At 41.6% G+C, this 22,028-nt stretch overlaps 1 long non-coding RNA gene across 7 annotated transcripts; it reads right to left on the reverse strand.

Annotated features, from left to right (window-relative positions):
• Positions 1 to 229: 229 nt before the first annotated feature.
• On the reverse strand, positions 230 to 6,378 carry LOC119296257. 7 transcript variants are annotated; one of them, XR_005145050.1, is made up of 12 exons: positions 5,984 to 6,378; positions 5,691 to 5,903; positions 5,413 to 5,515; positions 4,999 to 5,056; positions 4,712 to 4,866; positions 4,229 to 4,292; positions 3,440 to 3,490; positions 1,931 to 1,996; positions 1,371 to 1,838; positions 1,242 to 1,274; positions 1,104 to 1,169; positions 230 to 833 (listed from the first exon to the last, which is right to left on the reverse strand). It is a non-coding gene; the product is annotated as an uncharacterized LOC119296257 (long non-coding RNA). The 7 variants fall into 7 exon arrangements; XR_005145048.1 differs by having other exon boundaries at positions 1,242 to 1,297; XR_005145047.1 differs by having other exon boundaries at positions 230 to 516; positions 783 to 833; positions 1,242 to 1,838.
• Positions 6,379 to 22,028: the final 15,650 nt, after the last annotated feature.

Raw genomic sequence — 22,028 nt, forward strand, 5'->3', positions numbered from 1 at the left:
TCTTTCTTAATGCGTTATTTTGTTCTTATGAACTTAATACTTTAGATGCATGCTGGATAGCAGTCGATATGTGGAGTAATAGTAGTAGATGCAGGCAGGAGTCGGTCTACTTGTTGCGGACGTGATGCCTATATACATGATCATGCCTAAATAATCTCATAATTATTTGCTTTTCTATCAACTAGATGACCCGTTGCGCCGATGGCACAAGGAGCGAGAGTAAGGCAAGTATGTAAAGAGTGAACATAAATATATTTAGGGGCAGATTGGTACACATGGATTATTCATGATACATAGCATTCAAAGAAGCTTACGATAGAATATTTACAATGCTATTAGGAAGGAAGGCAGGGAGAGATTCATCTGATAGGCTCTATGCTTGGACCATTGGCGCTGCAATTGTTCATAGTGGTTGGGGTTGAATGTTTTCATAGCTCATAACAGAAATTCTTTGAACATTATTATCCAGTCTCCAGTAGCATTTGTTTGGTTGTTGGAGTTCATACCCAAAAAAATCTGCAAGCACAGAAAAGGTCATATAGAGTGGTACTCATTTAGGAAAAGTTGTATATAGATAATATAACAGCAAGAAAAAACATGCAAGCCAAATGCTCAAAGCCAGCATCCAATGCACTCATTTGAAAGCTTAAATAAAAGACTGCATGAATACTCCATTGTTGTACAGATTGAGTCTGAATAAATCCTCGTCTAATCCATCATTTGCTGAATAAACAGAATAAAGAGGACATGGTAGTTATAGTGCAGGGAGGTATCATCGATACTTGAGGCATAGACAGAGGGCAAAATTCCAGCGTGATCTCCGTTTATGTATCCTGGATGTTGGGGACGACAAAGTAGTTAGATGTTGAGATTCAAAGGCATATCCACAAGCTATATCGAAGTATGTAACACCAGATAAATAAAGTTTGTTGAGCAAATTGTTTATATGTATCAAACAATACATAAGAAACTAATACTGAGCCATCATGATATAAGTACAAATACAGAGTAAGTAAAGGACGACAATTGCGTGTAAGGCGAGCAAAGTCCGAGCCGTGAATATAAGATTACTACATATGAAATGATTTTTGAAACTGTCTTACATTTGACCTGTCAATTTAGTCTTTGACTGAGACTTTGTTTTCTTGCTGGGCCCGTGATCCGGTTCACTGGGAAAACAACAAACATGAGTAACACATATAGCTGCACGATTCTGAAGAGCAAGAGGGAGGGCATGTTACTTGTATGATGCTTCTTCTGTTGGTGGAAGCGAGCTGGTGGCGTCGTTCAGGCCATCCTAGATGTCAGTGGCCAGACAACATTTGGTATTGTCAGAATGCAAACGGAAAGTAGAACAACAGCGTGATTACCTCTGATTCGTTTACACATTTGGGTGCTGGAGTGTTATCATCGTCACTTTCTGAAGGAGGCCCTTTCTTTGTCGCGGTCAAAGAGGCGAGCTGTTTTTGAAAGGATTCTGCCCGCTCAGATAGCACTGATGACCAGAACTACTCAGCTTTGAGCTCCCTTTGGCATTTCTTGAGGCTTGTCGAGTTGGAATTGTCTATTGGGATGATGCCCATGGTTACCAGATAGGCCAAAGCAGCAGAACACGTTCATTCTAAAGCATCGTTGGCAAACCGAGTTGATTCTCCAAAGAACAGCTGTTGGGTTGGCAACATGCTTTGGCTGTGGGGCCGGAGATCAATTTTCACTGATGCCATTACTGTGTCGTCATTATCATCAGTGAGCTTGAATGCATGAATTGTACCATGGATCCGCTTAATAGCTTCTTCAAGCATGTACCTTCTGCTAATGGTAACACAAATGGCAGAGAGCTGCATTCGTTGGAAATGTAAAAGAATCTATCAGGCCAATTGGGTATGTTAGTATCAGGAATTTTCAGACATATGGATGGCTTAGTTACAACCTGTGGAAGCCCCTTGACTATTAAATCATCATCATCCATCAAGACGACGGTGCTTGCAGGCCGGTGCTAAATAAAATTTGAGTGGCATGGAAATAAACCATAGATTAAAATTATTCCGTGAGCACACATACTTTCGTAACTAAAACTATAAAAACATGGCATAATGCTGAAATAAACTTGGAAGCATAAGAATGCAATCAGACATATGATTTAAACACAGCAGAGCGTAGCAAAACAAATAAACAAAGCACAAAGTTCCAGCAGTAGATCTGTCATAACCGAGAGTGACATGGTTCGATAGGACATAGTACATCATTAGCTTCACATGTACATACAGATCATTAAGGCTTAGCAGATAGATTCGGAAGAACCGACTGTGCCATGGCGCGATAGGATATATGTTACATATGGCTATAGATAACTATATTAGTAGGGAGCAACGACTGGCTCTAATGATGATAGCAGTGATCTGATGGTTCTTGCAGGGCTGTAGAAGTGATCTTCAGGTAGGAAACGGAAATCTCTCAAAGAAGGAACTCATTTTGCTGCTTCTCTATGATTTTTTGATTCATTCTTTGCCTAAACTGTAGCATATCTCTGCTCATATTTATGCATTGGAAGTATACATGAGAGATGTTACTGAAAAACTGCTACTTGTTAGCTGACTGAAAAATTGCTGCTTATCTCAGTAGTAAAACTGCTATTGTTAGTACACTGAAAAACTGGTGCTTATCTCAGTAGTAAAACTTCTACTATTTGTTAACTGGTTGAAAAACTGCTGCTGTTTGAACCAGTATTATGCACCTTATGTATCTCATTAGTAAAAGAGTTTCTACACTGTCGTTTTGTTAATTGGAAAACTGCTTGTTAACTGACTGAAAAAATTCTAATCACTTGTATTCAGTACGGATACAATGCTGCTGTTTGTACTTTTTGAACCAAACTTGATTATAATCCAGACTGCAATACATACTCTATTGTGCACGTTAAGTTTCAGTAAGCACATATTTTTGTCAGAACCATATGCCAATACCAAGGAATGTGAGTTGTTTATTATGTTGGAAATCTGTTTCTTATCTACTCTAGCAATTTATACCAGATGACTGTATAACATGAAGAACATCAGATCTTATGCCCTTGAGCATTCCTTCATGAGTGATATCTCATCAATATATCTTAAAATGTTTAGACCTTCACCAATAAATCTCCCGGACATTGCCCTCGAATGTTCACCCCTTTCTTTTCGTCAAGCTCTTCATCAATATATCTTAAAATGTTTAGACCTTCATGAATGAAGGTTACAAGTACGGATACCATGTACGCATTCAATCCGATCCGATCAGCGCAACCAAAGATGCACTTGCTGGTCAAAATTCAGAAAAATAGTGCATCGTACTAAACTTTTATTAGGCCTAGTGATTATTAAAGAACAATACTAAGAGTTGACTAAACTCTGAATATAGGAGATTTCAAATTACTGAAATAACACTTGTTGGTCACTTGAAATACCTGAGCATGGATGACAATCTCTCCACACACATCATACTCACATTTTAAACCCTGCAACAGTCATAAGATAATTAGCGAAGTGGCTTTGTATTAGAAAATGAATATAGTTGATCAAGTGATGGTCAAGAATCAATCGGCGACTTGAATAAATATAATACAAAATGCCAGGAAATTTTTGGAAGTGTTGTAATTCTATTAATGCCTTAGAATCAAGCTATCACCCAACAAATCCTTGGTTTTTGATATGAGGAAAAAGAAAAGCGAGTCTTAGATTAAACTTACACACTTACTGACATACAAGCTGACATATTTAACACTAAAATGAGTGTTATTCATAAAAAATATGTGCATCTACGCAGGCTCCTTGTATTGTTTTGCTTTTTCATTCAAACTATTTTGTAAAACTTGCATACTTATGGTTGTAGATAGCAGCTCAGAACTTGTTCAATCTTCCCTTTTCAGTTCATGCACAGTTGACTCAATAGCTGCACAACAAATAGCAAACTTATGTCCTTATCTACTTACTGTCCAATTACTTTCTAATTCTATAGCAATTAGACAAGTGGTGTCCTGTTTAAAGATAGGGAATTAGGGGATCCCCATCTGCACCTATTTATAACACTGAGGCTTTACGGTTTCCTTTTATTGTCTAAAATATGTAAGCTTTCCATGGAGATATTTACAATATATGTGTTCTATGTTACGATTTGTCTTTTACGGGACCTCATCTTATGATTTTTTTTAACAAACAAGTTATTAAATATTGAACCTTAGTGCCAGTAACCTTACCTATGCCCAATCATAAATCGAATGACGACTCCCTTTTCCTCTTCCAGTTTCTTGAGTTTCTCATCTGATAAACAACGATAAGATATACGTGGTGAAATAAAAATAAATGCCAGACAACTAAATGAACCACCCAAATCTAAATAGCTCAACTCTTAGAAGAAAGTATGCAGGCAACAAACAAACCGTATGACCCAAAGTAGCTATGATGTTAAATAAACCTATCAGATTATTCTAGTTGTTATGATGATAAAAAAAATCACATTTAGTTGATTCTATTTGCTGGGACGATAGATGATCCTATCTGATCCCTTGATTTCGTACTTGCACATTTCTCTGTTATTTCCTTGCTATCTGCACGTCATAATCCTAGTTGATTAAATACACATTCCTCTGCATCGGTCTAACTAAGAACAAGAAATGCAGAAAGCACCAGCTAGGCCAAAACAGCCAAAACAAGGGAGACAACATTGCAAAGTAATGAACCTTGAGGCATCCATCTCTCCCTGACAGAATCACGGCGCTTCTTGCTACTGAACGCGGTATTGATCCCGATCACCATAAAAGCCTTTTTCCTTTCTTGCCTTGTCATCCGCACTCTCAAGCAGCTCATGCTTGCTGCGCCGCGCTGCCAGCTCCATCTGCAGCGTGGCGATCGACTTGTCTAAGTATCTAGACACAATTATGATATATTCCAATTGGTCCCCCAATAGATACATAATGCAAAAGTGCAAACAAATTCAGATCATTTTTCAATATTCAAGTCGACGTACTGTATGGCCTCATGAGTCTTTGCCACTTTCCCATCACGTCCCTGTCGTCAGATGGTTTCTGAAATTAAGAAAGGATGTTCACAGAATTACAAACCAAAGAGGAAACTGAAGAACATCAGGATTATCTTCTTACTAAAATATCCATTTTCACTCCATAACTCGCTGTTGTACAGAATAACATGATTTTATATTATCTTCAAAAACCTCATTGTTCTTTTCTGAAATAAACCAGGAGCCAAGAAACAGATGCTGTCGATCGAAGTATCAATGGGTGTTTACAGTCGTTTCTACATTGATAAAATTAATGATGCCAAAGTTTACAAACATGTAATAGTTTTTTTTAATGCAACAGAAAATAAGTAGGAGAGCAGCAGGCTAATAAAGTTGATTGATTAGTTAGCCGCCCTTGCATACCGCCTTGGCAACAAAATCTTCAGAAACGATCTGCAGCTCCTCCTCCTGTAACCGCAGCAGCTGCGCCACCACCTGGCTCTTTAAATCCGGCATCGCTCTGAATCTGACCAAACCATCCCCATAGAACACATATCAGCTGCAGGCCTACGGTGAGCAGAGCACTTCATCGGTGAGCTTTCAAACGTACGTATCCAATAAAAAGAAAGCTGGGAGAGTAAGGACTCTGCTAGGAAGAGGGTCAAGCGAAAATGAATCTAGGGGGAGAGGAGAGGGCTCACCGGTCAGTTAAGAGCACGCCAAGGATGAAGCCACAGGCGCAGAGGAGCAGTATCGTCCTCGACAACACCGGCTTCCTCTCCCCGGGGCGGCACCGCTCTTGGCCTTCATCTTCCTCAGAGTCGCCTCCATCCCAGCTCTCTCCGGTGAGTTCAGGAGAGTCCCAGCAAAAGAATAACCGCCAATAAATCTTTCTCTTCTTTTCTATCTCAGATCTGAAAAAAAACAAATTGAGAAATCAAAATCATAGAATCAGAGAACTAAGATAATAACTGGGGGAGGAGGGGGGAGCAACCTAGATTGGGGATGGTGATGATGAACGACGAGCTCCTCCACTCTACCATGACGCGAGCGCCGCCTGGAAGTCCTGCTACTCTGCTCCCACCCCCCACCGCCATCGTCCTCTGCTACTCCATGCCCACCACGAAAACCATGTTGGCCCTACTCTCCCATGGTGGCGTCCCTCCTCTCCATCTCTCTCCTGCAGATCAAATAGAGCGCCGCCGCTGCCCTTTGCTTGCAGGTTGCCACTGCCGCCGGAGAAACTCGCCTCCGCGTCCACACGCCTCGGAGCTAGGGGAGGCGGCTGCGGGATGGAGAGGGAAAAGGTTTAGGGTTCGGGACAGTGACAGGGAGGGGGAGGAGAGAGTGGAGGGGGCGCGGTGGCTGAAGAATGCACGTCGAGCACGGGGCGGGCGCGTAGTGGGTGGCTAATCCCTTTAGGACACGGGAACGGCTGACCCAGCCAATCCATTCGAGGCTGAGCCCACCAGTCATAGGCCAATAAAAAAAACTGCACGGTGAGAAAAAATTACCAACAGCCAAATGATCGAACGATCTGGAGCCAAAGTGAAAGGAGATCCAACGGACACGAATGATGCGCGCGGGAAGGCCTCCAGATGGGCGGGTTGCATAGCTAGAGTTATATGTTCAATTGCTCGACAGCAATTTGTTCACCCATTGTAATACTTATGCTATCTTGAGAGAAGCCACTAGTGAAACCTATGGCCCCCGGGTCTATCTTTTATCATATAAGCTTTCAATCCATTTTTATTTGCATCTTTACTTTTCCAATCTATATTATAAAATACCAAAAATATATTTATCTTATCATACTATCTTTATCATATCTCACTTTCGCAAGTGGCTGTGAAGGGATTGACAACCCCTTTATTGTGTTGGTTGCGAGTTCTTTGTTTGTTTGTGTAGGTGTGTGGGATTTTTGAGGAGCCTTCTACTGGATTGATACATTGGTTCTCGAAAACTGAGGGAAATACTTACGCTACTATTGCTGCATCACCCTTTCCTCTTCAAGGAAAACCAACGCAAGCTCAAGACGTAGCACGTTACAGGAGTGAGTAGAGAGAGGGCTATAAGAGTGAGTAGAGAGAGGACACCGAGAAGCGGCTCCATCGAGTGGGGTCGCCCCCTCTTGCATCGTCGACTTGGTCTCCGTACCAATACTGACATGCACCTATGGTGGCCCACCAGGCGCTTCAGCTCCAGGGGGCTAGAGATCCTGTAGATGGTCGCCACGGCCAGCCGCTGTGCGCCAACAAAGCCATATTGGAGCACGTGCACTAGCCACATGAGCATGTTGAGCGACATGGGACTATCCTACGAGACAGTGGACACGAGATTGCGGAGTGTGCCCGCGGCAATGAGCCATCGATGTAGGAGCAGGGTGGGCAGTGCGCCCTCAGAAACCACGGCACGTCGCAGGCTGTTATTGTTCAACATGAAATTTCGCAAGCACTCCGATGTGTAGCACTCATAGAACCTAGCACGACGTCGTGGTCTTGGCAAACATGTACGCCGCATGCACGGCAACGGGCCTCAGTACACATGACGAGGAGAAAAAAAGACTAGCCACAAGTGAGAAGGAGGGGGTCTTGGCAAAATATTGCCTATGTACGTGGACTGGTCAGTTGTGGGTAGGACCTGTTATGAACGACTTACACATATATATGATCTAGATGTTCGCTTTCAAACTTATATGACCTATTTGACACACGTCGAATACTTTTTGGACCGTCAATATGTTTTAATCAGAAGTAAAAAAATGAAACATATAAAAATTATGTATACATTGGGGATGTGTTAGTTCTTCTACACATGCATACAAATTGTGTGTGCTATCTTCAACACAAACCAAGCTCATGCTCTGCTCTAAGCTACTAACCTCTGTGACATGTTTGATGCTCTTCATTAGACTGATAACATGAGGTAGATTTGCACAGGGGTTGGCAACCACATCATACTTCTCCCAATTATCTTCACAAAATGTTGCCCTCGTGATCAAAATACAACATAAGTTTTTTTGCCCATCGCTAGCCAGTGTCCTAATGCAGTTCGTGTCATTCTTTTTGGCAATTATATTAACTCCTTCATTATTGATTTGTAATATGTCTAGCAATAGTAAATATTTATTCTTCTACCTTCTCATACCGACAAATCCTCTACTAAATCATCCATCATTGGCATGCAAGTTTCCCTAGCATAGCAGGAAATCATAAAACACCTTCTTTGCATTAAGATGTGCATTCCCTATATTCCCAAAGAAAACCCTCGGAGTAATAACTCTACAGTGTAAAAATCGCTGTCTTCATCAGTCAAACAAGAAAAAAAGAACATTTAACACACTACCACTAAAACCCTAGGATTCCTATATAAACGAGCTCGAAATAACCATGCATTCCACTGTAAAACTTATCAAATCACTCGAAATGACGAATTTGAGGTGCAAAACAAGCAAAACTGACTAATTTTGAGGGGGCGGGCTCTTAACTTACTGGGGAAGGTGGGCAATGACAATGCAGTCGTCAACCATACTAGATCGACTGCACAAGGGCCTCTCGAGTGGACTCCACAATAATGATCAGCTGCCACCACCGCACGACGTCATCGTCCACAAGGAGGAACAGAGTGAGAGAAACGTTTCATCTCGCATGAGGCTTGAATGTATTACGCTATGTTGAAGATCCTTGTCACAAAATTACAACCACTCGACTGGTCTGGAGCGCAGCAACATTTAAAAAACTCAAAGGATCGTCTCGCCAAAGTACACTAGTTGTGTCCGTGAGGGTACCTCGTAGCCACGGAGAGACCCAATGTATGTTTTTTTAGCCAAGAGACCCAATGTATGTAGGAGCGTATGCAGTGGCGGATCTAGGCCCCAGTTCGGGGGAACAGCCCGGGGCATGAGGCCCGAATCCTTTATATATTGTAGCAACTATAGTATACAAAGGGGGCTCGGGGCACCTGCTGGTTGGATCTGCCCCCGAGCGCATGTCTTATGTATTTGTGTATACCAATGACTGCCTCTTAGTCACTATCGAACTCTCTCTCCACTACGCTCGGTGGCGGCGGCGGCGTGAGGGTTACCCTATCCTCCGGCGTTCGCGTTGGAGTCCACAATTCCTGAAGTTCCGGCGGGGCTTCCCCGGTGGGACGAGAGTTCAGAAGTGCGTGAGAGCTTCTCGAGGTTCTAGCATGGCAGAAACACCTGTTATAGGAGACAAAAGCGAGAGAAATAAGAAGGGAGATGGGGAGAAGGCAAAGTTGTTGGGAGATCCAGTAGACAGTAGTGAAGAATCTTTGGGGGGAGGGGGCAAGGAAGGAGAAGGAGGAAGCGGGAGCGGGAGTAGAAGTCGGGAGGAAGCCGAGGGAGAGAGCCACGCCTGGGGTCCAATCCAACTCTTGAGGACAGGTTTGAGGGTCTGCACTTATATGGACAAGAGGAGGTCGATCTGGATTTCAATGATGAGCTTGATAAACTAGTTAAAGAGATCAGGTGGTTGGCAATCTTCAAGGTACATACGACACATCAGTTTAGTCATTCAGCATTGTTCAACGTAATGCACATGGTGTGGTCAGCTGCCCAGCAAGTGTTCTTCAAACCGTAGGGCACAAATATTTTCATTGCGCAATTTAGTTGCCTTGGTGATTGGAGGAGAGCTATGGATGGTGGTCTGTGGCTGTTCCACAATGCGGCTGTAATCATATAGGAATATGATGACCTTAGTAATGTGAACAATGATAAGTTGAACAAAATACCAGTGTGGGCAAGGATTGAAGGTGTTCCGGAAGGCCTGATGAGGAAGAAAGATTTGGCGGAGAAGGTGGCTCACAAGGTGGGAGAACCACCAATCACGGTGATGGTGAATGAGGGTATCATCAACACTTAAAAATATTTGAGGGCAAGAGTTTTTCTAGATGTGCAACTTCCTTTGGTCAGATTTGTTCCAATAACTTTAAAGGAGAGGAAAAAGTACCCCCTATACTATGAAAAACTTCCAGAATTCTGCTATTTTTGTGGCCCTATGGGGCATATAGTGAAGGAATGTGGGGATGGAGTGCATGATCTCAGTAAATGTGAATGGGGGGAGTGGCTCATGTGGAATTTTAAAGGGCCGGCTGCGGGTCAAAATCAGGGAAGGGAAGGTAGTAGAAGTGCAGCTGAAAGGGGTGGCCGTACCGGGGGTGGTCGAGGTGGATGGGGACGAGGAGCAGGTGGACGAGGTCCTAATGATGTCGAGCAGAGTGCAAACGATCAGTATAATGCAGATTACACCGCTGAGGATGCAAGGTCAGACAACGAAGTTAACCCTCAAAATTCTAGGAAAAGTTTAGTAAATCCGGATGATTCTCTAAATTCTCCAGGCCAGCCGGTAGTTCAGGTTCCACCAGGTTCTATTGTAGGAAAAGTTTTACAAATAGAGGGTTGATGTCTGCTAGAACTACGTCGGTATTTCCCCAAAGAGGAAGGGATGACGCAACACAGTGACGGTGGGTATTTCCCTCGGCAATGAGACCAAGGTTATCGAACCAGTAGGAGAACCACGCAACACAACATAAATAGCCTCTACACACAAATAACAAATACTCGCAACCCGGCGTGTTAAAGGGGTTGCCAATCCCTTTCGGGTAACGGCGCCAGAAATTGGCAAGTGGACGGGAGAAAGTTGTAATAGATTGGATAAATAGATCGCAAATAAAATAAAGTGCAGAAAAGTATTTTTGTATTTTTGGTTTAATAGATCTGAAAATAAAAGCAAATGAAAATAGATTGCGAAGGAAAATATATTAACGAAGAGACCCGAGGGTCGTAGGTTTCACTAGTCGCTTCTCTCGAGAAAAATAGCAAACGGTGGATAAACAAATTACTGTTGGGCAATTGATAGAACTTCAAATACTCATGATGATATCCAGGAAATGATCATTATACAGGCATCATGTCCAAGATTAGTAGACCGACTCCTGCCTGCATCTACTACTATTACTCCATACATCGACCGCTATCCAACATGCATCTAGTGTATTAAGTTCATGGAAAAACGTGCAATAAGAATGATAACATGATGTAGACAAGATCTATTTATGTAGAAATAGACACCACTTGTTGTCCATAATAGCAACAATACATATGTGTCAGTTCCCCTTCTGTCACTGGGATCAAGCACCGTAAGATCGAACCCATCACAAAGCACCTCTTCCCATTGCAAGATAAATAGATCAAGTTGGCCAAACAAAACCCAAATATCGGAGAAGAAATACGAGGCTATAACAAATCATGCATATAAGAGATCAAAGAAGACTCAAATAACTTTCATGGATAAAAACATAGATCTGATCATAAACTCAAAGTTCATCGGATCCCAACAAACACACCGCTAAAAAGAGTTACATCAAATAGATCTCCAAGGGACCATTGTATTGAGAATCAAGAGAGGGAGAGTAAGCCATCTTGCGTCTAACTACGTACCCGTAGGTCTAAAATGAACTACTCACGCATCATTAGAGAGGCACGAATGAGGATGATGAACCCCTCCGTGATGGTGTCTAGATTGGATCTAGTGGCTCTAGAACTTGCGGCGGCTGGAATTGATTTTCGTCGACTCCCCTAGGGTTTCTGGAATATTGGGGTATTTATAGAACAAAGAGGCAGTGCGGGAGGCCACCGAGGTGGGAACAACCCACCTGGGCGCGCCTGGGCCCCCAGGCGTGCCCTGGTGGGTTGTGCTCCCCTTGGATCATCCCTCTGGTACTTCTTTGGCCCAACATGTGTCTTCTGGTCGAGAAACAATCAAAAAAAAGTTTCATTGCGTTTGGACTCCGTTTGGTTTTGATTTCATGCGATATAAAAAACAAGCAGAAAATAGCAACTGGCACTAGGCACTATGTCAATAGGTTAGTACCAAAAAATGATATAAAATGATGGTAAAACATCCAATAATGATAATATAACAGCATGGAACAATAAAAAATTATAGATACGTTGGAGATGTATCAGCATCCCCAAGCTTAATTCCTACTCGTCCTCGAGTAGGTAAATGATAAAAACGGAATTTTTGATGTGGAATGCTGCCTAACATGTTCATCGCATATTATTTTCTTTGTAGCATGGACATTTGGACTTTTATATGGTTCAAATCAATAGTCTAGTTTTGACATGAAGACTTTAATACTCAACCATATCAACAAGCAACCATGTCTTTCAAAATATCAACGCTAAAGCAAGTTATCCCTAGCCCATTATGCTCAATCATTGATCCACTCATGAAAGACACTCAAATACTAGCTATACCCAATGCTCAAGTACGATCATAGTGGCCCTTAGTTGGTGCTTTATAAGAGAAGATGGAGACTCAAGTAAAAGATAAAAATTGCATAAAGTAAAAGAAAGGCCCTTCGCGGAGGGAAGTAGGGATTTGTAGAGGTGCCAGAGCTCAGAGTGAAAATTGAGAGATAAAAACATTTTGGGAGGCATACTTTTCCCACCAACAAAAATGACATAGAGTTCCCAACACTTTCCATGCTAGATATATCATAGGCGGTTCCCAAATAGAAAATAAAGTTTATTCCTTTTTCCACCATACTTTCACTTTCCATGGCTAACCGTATCCATGGGTGCCCTCCATACCAACACTTTCCAAGGAATTTATTATTTGACAACATAACGTAAATTCATTTTTCATTTCGGGACTGGGCATCCCTAATACCTTTGTCGTACTCTCGTGCAATGACAAGTGAATAAACACTCATCGTGACAATAACACATCTAGCATGGAAAATATCGGCCACCCCTCACCGCCTCGCGAGCGGTACGAGCACACAAAAGAGAAATTTATTTTAAAAATTAGAGATGGCACATACAAATTTGCTTAGAACGGCACAGAAATACCGCATATAGGTAGGTATAGTGGACTCATATGGAAAAACTGGTTTTAAGGGTTTTGGATGCACAAGTAGTGATCATACTTAGTGAAAATGAAGGCTAGCAAAAAGATTGAGAAGCGTCCAACCAAGAAATGAAAAATCTCATAAGCGAGCATTAAGCATAACTAACACCGAATAATGCACCACAAGTAGGATGTAATTTTCATTGCATAACTATTGACTTTCGTTCTTGCATAAGGAATCACAAACCTTAACACTAATATTCTTACTAAAGCATAATTACTCATCGACATGACTCACATATCATATTGTCATATCTCAAAACCATTACAAAGAACCAAGTTTATTTTGTCCAATGATCTTCATGAAAGTTTTTATTATATCCACTTTGGATATCTATCACTTTGGGACTAGTTTCATATGTTGCTTTTAATAAGCTCAAACAAATATAAGTGAAGAACATGAGCATAATATTTCTTTCTCTCTAAATAATCTAAGTGAAGCAAGAGAGAATTTCTTAAAAAAGTTACTAACTCCAAAATAAATCTAATTGAAGCATGAGAGCATTTCTTCAAAAATAACAAAGCACACCGTGCTAAAAAAGATAGTATAAGTGAAGCACTAGAGCAACTCCATGGCTCTAATTTTTTTAAGTGAAGCATAGGAGCAAGCATAGCATAATTTTTGGATCTCTCAAAAAGGTGTGTCCATCAAGGATTCAAGACTTAAAATAAAAATCAAAACAAGCAAACACTCATATAATACAAGACACTCCAAGAAAAGCTCATAATATGTGACGAATAAAAATATCCAAGTAAAATACCGATGGTCGTTAGAAGAAAGAGGGGATGCCACTCGGCGGCATCCCCAAGCTTAGTTGCTTGATACTTCATGAATATTATCTTGGGGTGCCTCAGGCATCCCCAAGCTTAGCCTGTTGCTAATTCTTATTCCTTCATCCATCTTAATATCACCCAAAACTTGAAAACTTCAATCACACAAAACTCAACAAAACCTTCGTGAGATCCGTTAGTATAAGAAAGCAAACCACTACTATAAGTACTATTGCAAACCCATTCATATTTTATTTTTGAATTATATCTATTGTATTCCAACTTTTCTATGGCAAAAACTCTTCAAAGAAAACCATAGAATCATCTAAACAAGCAGATAACGCAAAGAAAACAGAATCTGTCAAAAACAGAACAGTTTGTAGCAATCTGGATATTTCAAATACTTATGTAACTCAATTTTTTTTGAAAAATTAGGATAACGTGAGAAATTTGTTTATTAATATTATTCAAAAAGAATCAGATCAAAATCACTCTTATGTTAAAAATGAGAATTATTTTCGTGAGTGCAAAAGTTTCTGTTTTTCAGCAAGATCAAATCAACTCTCACCCAAATCATCCCAAAGGCTTTGCTTGGCACAAACACTAATTTAAACCACAAAACACATATAAATAGAGGCATAATTGTGCAAACACTCAAGAATAGAAAGAAAAAGACAAAAATAAATTTTATTCTTTGGGTTGCCTCCCAACAAATGCTATTGTTTTATGCCCCTAGCTAGGCATAAAATTTTATTGATGCTCACAAGAAAGATAATAATTGAAACACAAAGATAGCATCATATAGCATGTGAAATACAAGTTTAATTCTAAAATACTTCCTATGCATAGGCATTTTATAAGCAAACAAATTATCAAGACAAGACATATCTAGCATATGCACGGAAGGAGAAAGAAACAATAGCAATCTCAACATTAAGAGAGGTAATTTAGTAACATGAATATTTCTAAAACCATATTTCCCTCTCTCCTAATAATTACATGTAGGATCATACTCAAATTCAACAATTTAGCAATCATATAAAATTTTCTTTTCATGATCCACATGCATAAAAGTCTTATAATCTTCCAAGATAGTGGGATCATTAATACCTAAAGTTGACACTCTTCCAAACCCACTTTAAATATTATTGCAAACATTATTATGATGAGGCTTAAATAAATTTTCAAGATCATAAGAATCATTATCACCCCAATCATGATCATTGCAATAAGTAGTGGACATAGCAAAATTAGCATCCCCAAGCTTCGGGTTTTGCATATCATTAACTCAATTGACATTAATAGAATTTATAATAACATCATTGCAATCATGCTTTCCATTGAAAGAGGTATCATGAATCACTTTATCAATTTCTTCTTCCAACACTTCATCACAATCTTCAGATTCAAGAATTTCAAGCAAAACTTCATAGAGATAACCAAGTGCACCCAACTCACTAGCAATTGGTTCATCGTAATTGGATATTTTACAAAGATTAGCAAGTGGATGGGGATTCATATAAAATAGGTTTTTAGCAAGCGAAGATGCAAGCAAATAAAAGGCACATGGTAACAGAAGAGATCTGACAGGAAAAAGGTAAACAAAAAAGAGGGCGAATAAAACGGAAATTTTTTGTGAAGTGGGGGAGAGGAAAACGAGAGGAAAATGGAAAATAATGTAAATTGCAAGGAGATGAGATTTATGATTAGGAACCTGGTACATGTTGATGATGTCTCCCCAGCAATGGCGCAAGAAATTCCTTTTGATGTTTGCTACAACTACGTCAGAATTTTCCCAAAGAGGAAGGGATGATACAACACAGCGACGGTAGGTATTTCACTCGGTGATGATACCAAGGTTATCAAACCAGTAGGAGAACCACGCAACACAACATAAATAGCTCCTGCACACAAATAACAAATACTCGCAGCTCGATGTGTTAAAGGGGTTGTCAATCCCTTTCGGGTAACGGCGCCAGAAATTGGCAAGTGGACGGGAGAAAGTTGTAATAGATTGGATAAATAGATCGCAAATAAAATAAAGTGCAGCAAAGTATTTTCGTATTTTTGGTTTAATATATCTTAAAATAAAAGCAAATGAAAATAGATCGCAAAGGCACATATATTAAAGAAGATACCCAGGGGGCGTAGGTTTCACTAGTGGCTTCTCTCGAGAAAAATAGCAAACGGTGGATAAACAAATTACTGTTGGGCAATTGATAGAACTTCAAATACTCATGACGATATCCAGGCAATGAGCATTATATAGGCATCACGTCCAAGATTAGTAGACCGACTCCTGTCTGCATCTACTACTATTACTCCACACATCGACTGCTATCCAGCATGCATCTAGTGTATTAAGTTCATGGAAAAACGGAGTAATGCAATAAGAACGATGACATGATGTAGACAAGATATATTTATGTAGAAATAGACCTCATCTTGTTGTCCTTAATAGCAACAATACATACGTGACAGTTCCCCTTCTGTCACTGGGATCAAGCATCGTAAGATCGAACCCATCACAAAGCACCTCTTCCCATTGCAAGATAAATAGATCAAGTTGGCCAAACAAAACCCAAATATCAGAGAAGAAATACGAGGCTATAAGCAATCATGCATATAAGACTGACATAATTTTCATGGATAAAAACATAGATCTGATCATAAACTCAAAGTTCATCGGATCCTAACAAACTCACCACAAAAAGAGTTACATCAAATAGATCTCCAAGAGACCATTGTATTGAGAATCAAGAGAGAGAGGGGGGAGCCATCTAGCTACTAACTACAGACCCGTAGGTCTACAATGAACTACTCACGCATCATCGGAGAGGCACGAATGAGCATGATGAACCCCTCCATGATGGTGTCTAGATTGGATCTGTTGGTTCTGGAACTTGCGGCGGCCGGAATTGATTTTCATCGACTCCCCTAGGGTTTCTAGAATATTGGGGTATTTATAGAGCAAAGAGGCAGTGTGGGAGGCCATCGAGGTGGGCACAACCCACCTGGGCGTGCCTGGTCCCCCAGGCGCGCCCTGGTGGGTTTTACTCCCCTCGGAGCACCCCTCTGGTACTTCTTTGGCCCAATAGGTGTCTTTTGGTCCAGAAAAAACCCACAAAAAGTTTCGCTGCGCTTGGGCTCCGTTTGGTATTGATTTCCTGTGATGTAAAAAACAAGCAGAAAACAACAACTGGCACGGGGTATTATGTCAATAGGTTAGTACCAAAAAATGATATAAAATGATTACAAAATGATTGTAAAACATCCGAGAATGATAATATAACAGCATGGAACAATCAAAAATTATAGATACGTTGGAGACGTATCAAGGGTGTTACTCCTGCAGCTGCATATGGTAATGTCGGTGGTTCAGGTTCCACCAGGTTCTGTTGCAGGCAAAGTTTTACAAATAGAGGGTGTTACTCCAGCTGCATATGGTAATGCTACTACAACACCTAGGAAGGAGCCTATTGTTAAGAGAAGGAGACTGGGAGAAGGAGAAGTGGAAGAGGGTGATGAATTAATGAATGAGGCGGCCTCCCTCGCGGAGGGCTGCCAGTCCCAATGAGAACATTGTGCTATAATTGTCGCGGGATTGGCGACTCCGCGACAGTTTGTGAGCTCCGGGAGTTCATTCAGGAGAGTGCGCTGTCGGTGGTTTGCATTGTGGAGACTCAATGTCAAAGCAGAGAGTGGAGGGCCTGACGACGATGTTAGGTTTTCGGGGAGGTTTTCGTGTGGCTAGTTGTGGACGGAGCGGAGGCTTGGGACTTTTCTGGAGGCATGGATTAAATGTTCGAGTGAAGAACTTTTCTCGTTACCATATTGATGCGTGGGTTGCAGAACCAGGTAAGGATGATTGGAGGTTAACTTGCTTTTATGGTGAGGCAAACCGTAGTTTGTTGCAAAACACCTAGGATACTATGATCCGTCTGAGAGGTGAGTTCACGTTGCCATGGCTATGCATAGGGGATTTTAATGCGCTACTCCGTAGTGATGAGCAGTTTGGACCCGATGAAAGGGATGTAACACAGATGGCAGGGTTCAGAGAAGCTGTTGATTTATGTGGGCTGAATGATCTGGGATATAGGGCTGGATTGGACATTCGAGAAGAAGATCAACAATAATCAATTTTGCCGAGTTCGCCTAGATAGAGCTCTAGGCACGGAGGAGTGCAACGAGATGTTTCCTTTCGGCTCCCTTCGTCACATGGCAGCAGTGAAATCAGATCATGCACATGTAGTTCGGTGTAATGACCTAGATGCTGCAAAGAGAAGAGTTGGTCTTGAATTTTTTTTCTAGATACGAACAGATTTGGGAGCAACATGTGAACTTCTCATCCATGCTAAAGGGTGAGTGGGAGGCCGATGGGAAGTGTATTTCGGTGGCTGAGCTTGCAGCAAAGCTACGGAGAGTGTCATGTACTCTCGCTGATTGGGGAACAAAGGAATTTGGTAACGTGAGGTCTGAACTAACGAAACTTAAGAGAAAATTGCAATCCTTATGGTCATTAGTTGGGAGGACTGGTTCATCTCTTGAATAAATTAAGACTGAAGCTAGAATAGTTGAGTTGAATTTCCTGGAGGAAATAATGGGGCAGTAGAGATCCCGAATCCAATGGCTAGCTGAGGGGGACGTAACACCAAATTCTTTCATCAGAAGGCCACTAATAGGAGAAGGCGCAACCGTACAACTAAGCTAGTTGGGGATGATGGAAGAATGTGTGCTGATGAGGAGGAGATAGGAAATATGGCGACAGCTTTTTTATAAAAATCTATACAACAGTGAGCCAAAGTGGGGATTGAGGAGGTCCTCTCTCATATCCCATGAAAGGTAGATGAGGAGATGAATGTAATGCTTGCTAAGGCCTATACTGATAAGGAAGTCAAAGAAGCATTGTTCCAGATGTTCCCAACCAAGGCACGTGGTCCAGACAGTTTTCTAGCACACTTTTTCAGAAGAATTGGGGTGTTTGTGGTGATGAGGTTACTCGGGTGGTGTTGAGAGTATTGAATGGGGAAGAATCTCTGGAGGTGATAAATAGGACGTTCATCGTGTTAATTCCAAAGGTATCGAATCCAACCTCTTTAACTCAGTTTCAACCAATAAGCTTGTGTAATGTAATCTTTAAGATTTTTTCCAAAGTGCATGCTAACAGGTTGAAAAAAGTTTTGCCGGAGATTATTTCACATGAGCAATTATCATTTGTACCGGGGAGACTCATGACGGATAATATTATTGCTGCTTATGAGGGTTTGCACTTTATGAAAAGGTTTAGAAGCAAGAATAAGTCTCATTGTGCATTAAAACTTCATATGATGAAGGCATATGATTGAGTTGAGTGGAACTATCTCGAAGCTGTCATGATAAAGTTGGGATTTAGTTCAAGTTGGGTATCTATGATCATGCAATGTGTCAAAGACAATTACTTTTTCGGTGCTGGTGAATGGTGAGAAGAAGCAAGAGTTTAAGCCTTCTAGAGGAATAAGGCAGGGAGATCCCATCTCTCCCTACCTGTTCTTACTTGGTGGAGAGGGCCTATCTTGTGTACTGAAGGCAAGTAGTATCAATGACAATGTTAGAGGGGTAATGGTTGCTTCAACCGCCCCTACTGTAATCATCTTTTGTTTTCGGATGATTGCTTGTTGATGTTTAACGCTAACTTGGAGGGGCAGACAATTATCAGAGATGTTATCCAAGTATATTGCAATGCCTCAGGTCAGTGAGTAAATTTATCCAAGTCAAGTATTTTTTCGCTAAGGGGTGCCCAAACAGTACGAGAACGTTGATCAAGGGTGTTCTTGATGTTCCAAATGAATCTTTGGCTGAACGGTATCTCGGACTACCATCGGATGTTGGGAGATTTAAGAATGGCTCCTTTAAATACATTAATAAGGACGTAATTTAGTTCAAAATCCAAGGGTTGGTGGAGAAGTGCATGGCTTCGGCTGGTAAGGAAGTCTTGATCAAATCTGTAGCCCAAGCAGTTCCCACTTTTCAAATGTCTTGTTTCCTTCTTCCTCGTGGTCTTTGCCAACAAATTGACATGATGTTGCGAAAATTTTATTGGGTAGTACAAATGGGGAGAGGAAGATAGCTTGGGTCTCTTGGGAAGCAATGACAATGCCGGAATATCTTGGGGGTTTGGGATTTAGGGACACACAAATGTTTAATCTAGCAATGCTAGCAAAATAGTCTTGGCGAATTTTGCAAGATCTGAGCTCCTTGAGTGCTAGAATATTGAAGGCGGCCTACTTTTCTGATGGCTAGCGGTTGGAGGAGGAGCTAGGAAACCACCCATCTCAAGTCCGGCGGGCTTTATGTAAAGGTACTTCCATCCTTAAGCAGGGGCTTGTAAGAAGAATTGGAAATGGAGAAGCTACAAACATTTGGAATCAAAACTAGATTCCGAGGGACAATTTGTTGTGTACATTACATCCGAGGTCTCAATACCCACCAGAGCGTGTTGCTGGTCTGATTAACTCTGCATAATGAAGGTGGGATTTGGAAGCTGTGATGCAACACCTGCAGTCGATCGATGTTGGAGTAGTACTTAATATACCTCTAAGCTCTTATAATTTTGAAGACTCTTGGGCTTGGCATTATGAACGATCTGGGTCTTTCACTGTATGATCAGCTTACCGTTTGATTATGGAAACTAAATGGAGAAGAGTGGATTAGCTGGAGCACCGATCGGGAGGTTCAGATTTGGAAAGCGCTAAGCGAATTGGAGGAGGTTGTGGAAATTGAAGGTGTCGGTGAAACTTAAAAACTTCACATGGCGAGTTGCCAAAAACTCCATCCCAACTGAATTGCTTCGCCATCACATGAACATGTCTGAAATAGATGTCTGTTTGATTTGCAATGCGGAGGTGGATACTTGGAAGTATGCGTTGGTAGAATGCAATATGGAAAAATGCGTGTGGTCGCTTGTGGATGAAGAACTTGTCGAGCATCTGATTACATGCAGACATGGCGACGCTCATTTGTGGATGATTGAGCTGTAGGAATCAATGGGGCCAGAAAATTTTGTGAAAACACTCGTCACGCTTTGGTCGATCTGGTGGGCAAGGCGTAAGGCAATCCATGGAGAAGTTTTCCAATCTCCACTCACAATTTTTTCCTTCATTCAGAGATACATGTCCGATCAGATTTTTGTCAAGAGGGCCCAGGTTCTACGGCAAGCTGATATAGGTGTTCGGCAACAAGTTTCTAATGTTGGTCGTAGATGGACTGCTCCAAGCCAGGGTTCTGTGAAAGTCCATGTTGATGCAGCAATGGGCAGGGATGGAGGCAAGGGAGCCATTGCGGCTGTCTGTCAAAGAGAGCATGAAGAATACTTGGGATCTTCAGCAGTATGGTTTGCATATTTAACCGACCCCGAGATCCTTGAAGCGCTGGCGTGCAGTGAGGGTTTGTCTTTAGCAGCTGACTTAGCTTGCCGGCAGGTTGTATTATCAATGGATTGTGCAACTACTGTTGAGAATGTACAAGGAGTTCATAAAGGGATGTCGGGAATGATTATAAAGAAAATCCAGAAGAAGATGCAAGGCTTTTAAGCGGTTTATATAGTCCATCAAAAGCGTGAATTCAATATTGAAGCACATGTTTTGGCCAAAGCTGCTATTCCTTTAGATCTTGGGAGGCACGTCTGGTTATCTGTTAAGCCAGGTTTTATTTGTATGCCACAAAACATTTTGTTTGAATAAAGTGCTTTCAACCCTAAAAAAATGTATTTGTGTATGCGAGGACCGTATTGGACCATTTTCACATCCGGGGACGGTTGTGTTATGTGCCAGCAAGTTTATATACTAGTTACCAAGTTACTTAAGTTTTCTTCCGATTTTCATCATAATTTTTGCATAGTGTTTTTATCTTAGGGCATCTCCAACGGCGACCCTCAAAGTACCTACATCCGTCCGAACGACTGATACAAACATGTTGTGGCATCCAATGCGGGCTTGTATCGGTCTGCGGGCGGTTCAGACGTACTTTTTCCCACAAATCGGAGACAAACGTACATGGGGGGCTTTGCGGGCGTCCGAACAACACTCACGCCCGCTTCTAACCGCACTGGCCCATCCAAACCACCTCTGTTGACCGCGCGTACTTCCCGCCTTAAATGGTCAACGCTGCTATAGAGTGTCAGGGCCTGCATTCATGCCCCGCTAGAGGGGATGTCGTGGGAACAGATCTGATAGTAGAGATAGGGGGTACATAGGAGAGGGCAGAGTCCTAGCTACAGCGAGGTTGTACACTCGGTTTTACGAGTTCAGGCCCCTCTCGGCGGAGGTAACAGCCCTACGTCTCAATGTCGCG

This window comes from Triticum dicoccoides, chromosome 4B, assembly GCF_002162155.2.
Source record: "Triticum dicoccoides isolate Atlit2015 ecotype Zavitan chromosome 4B, WEW_v2.0, whole genome shotgun sequence".
In the NCBI taxonomy this organism is placed as follows: Eukaryota; Viridiplantae; Streptophyta; class Magnoliopsida; order Poales; family Poaceae; genus Triticum; species Triticum dicoccoides.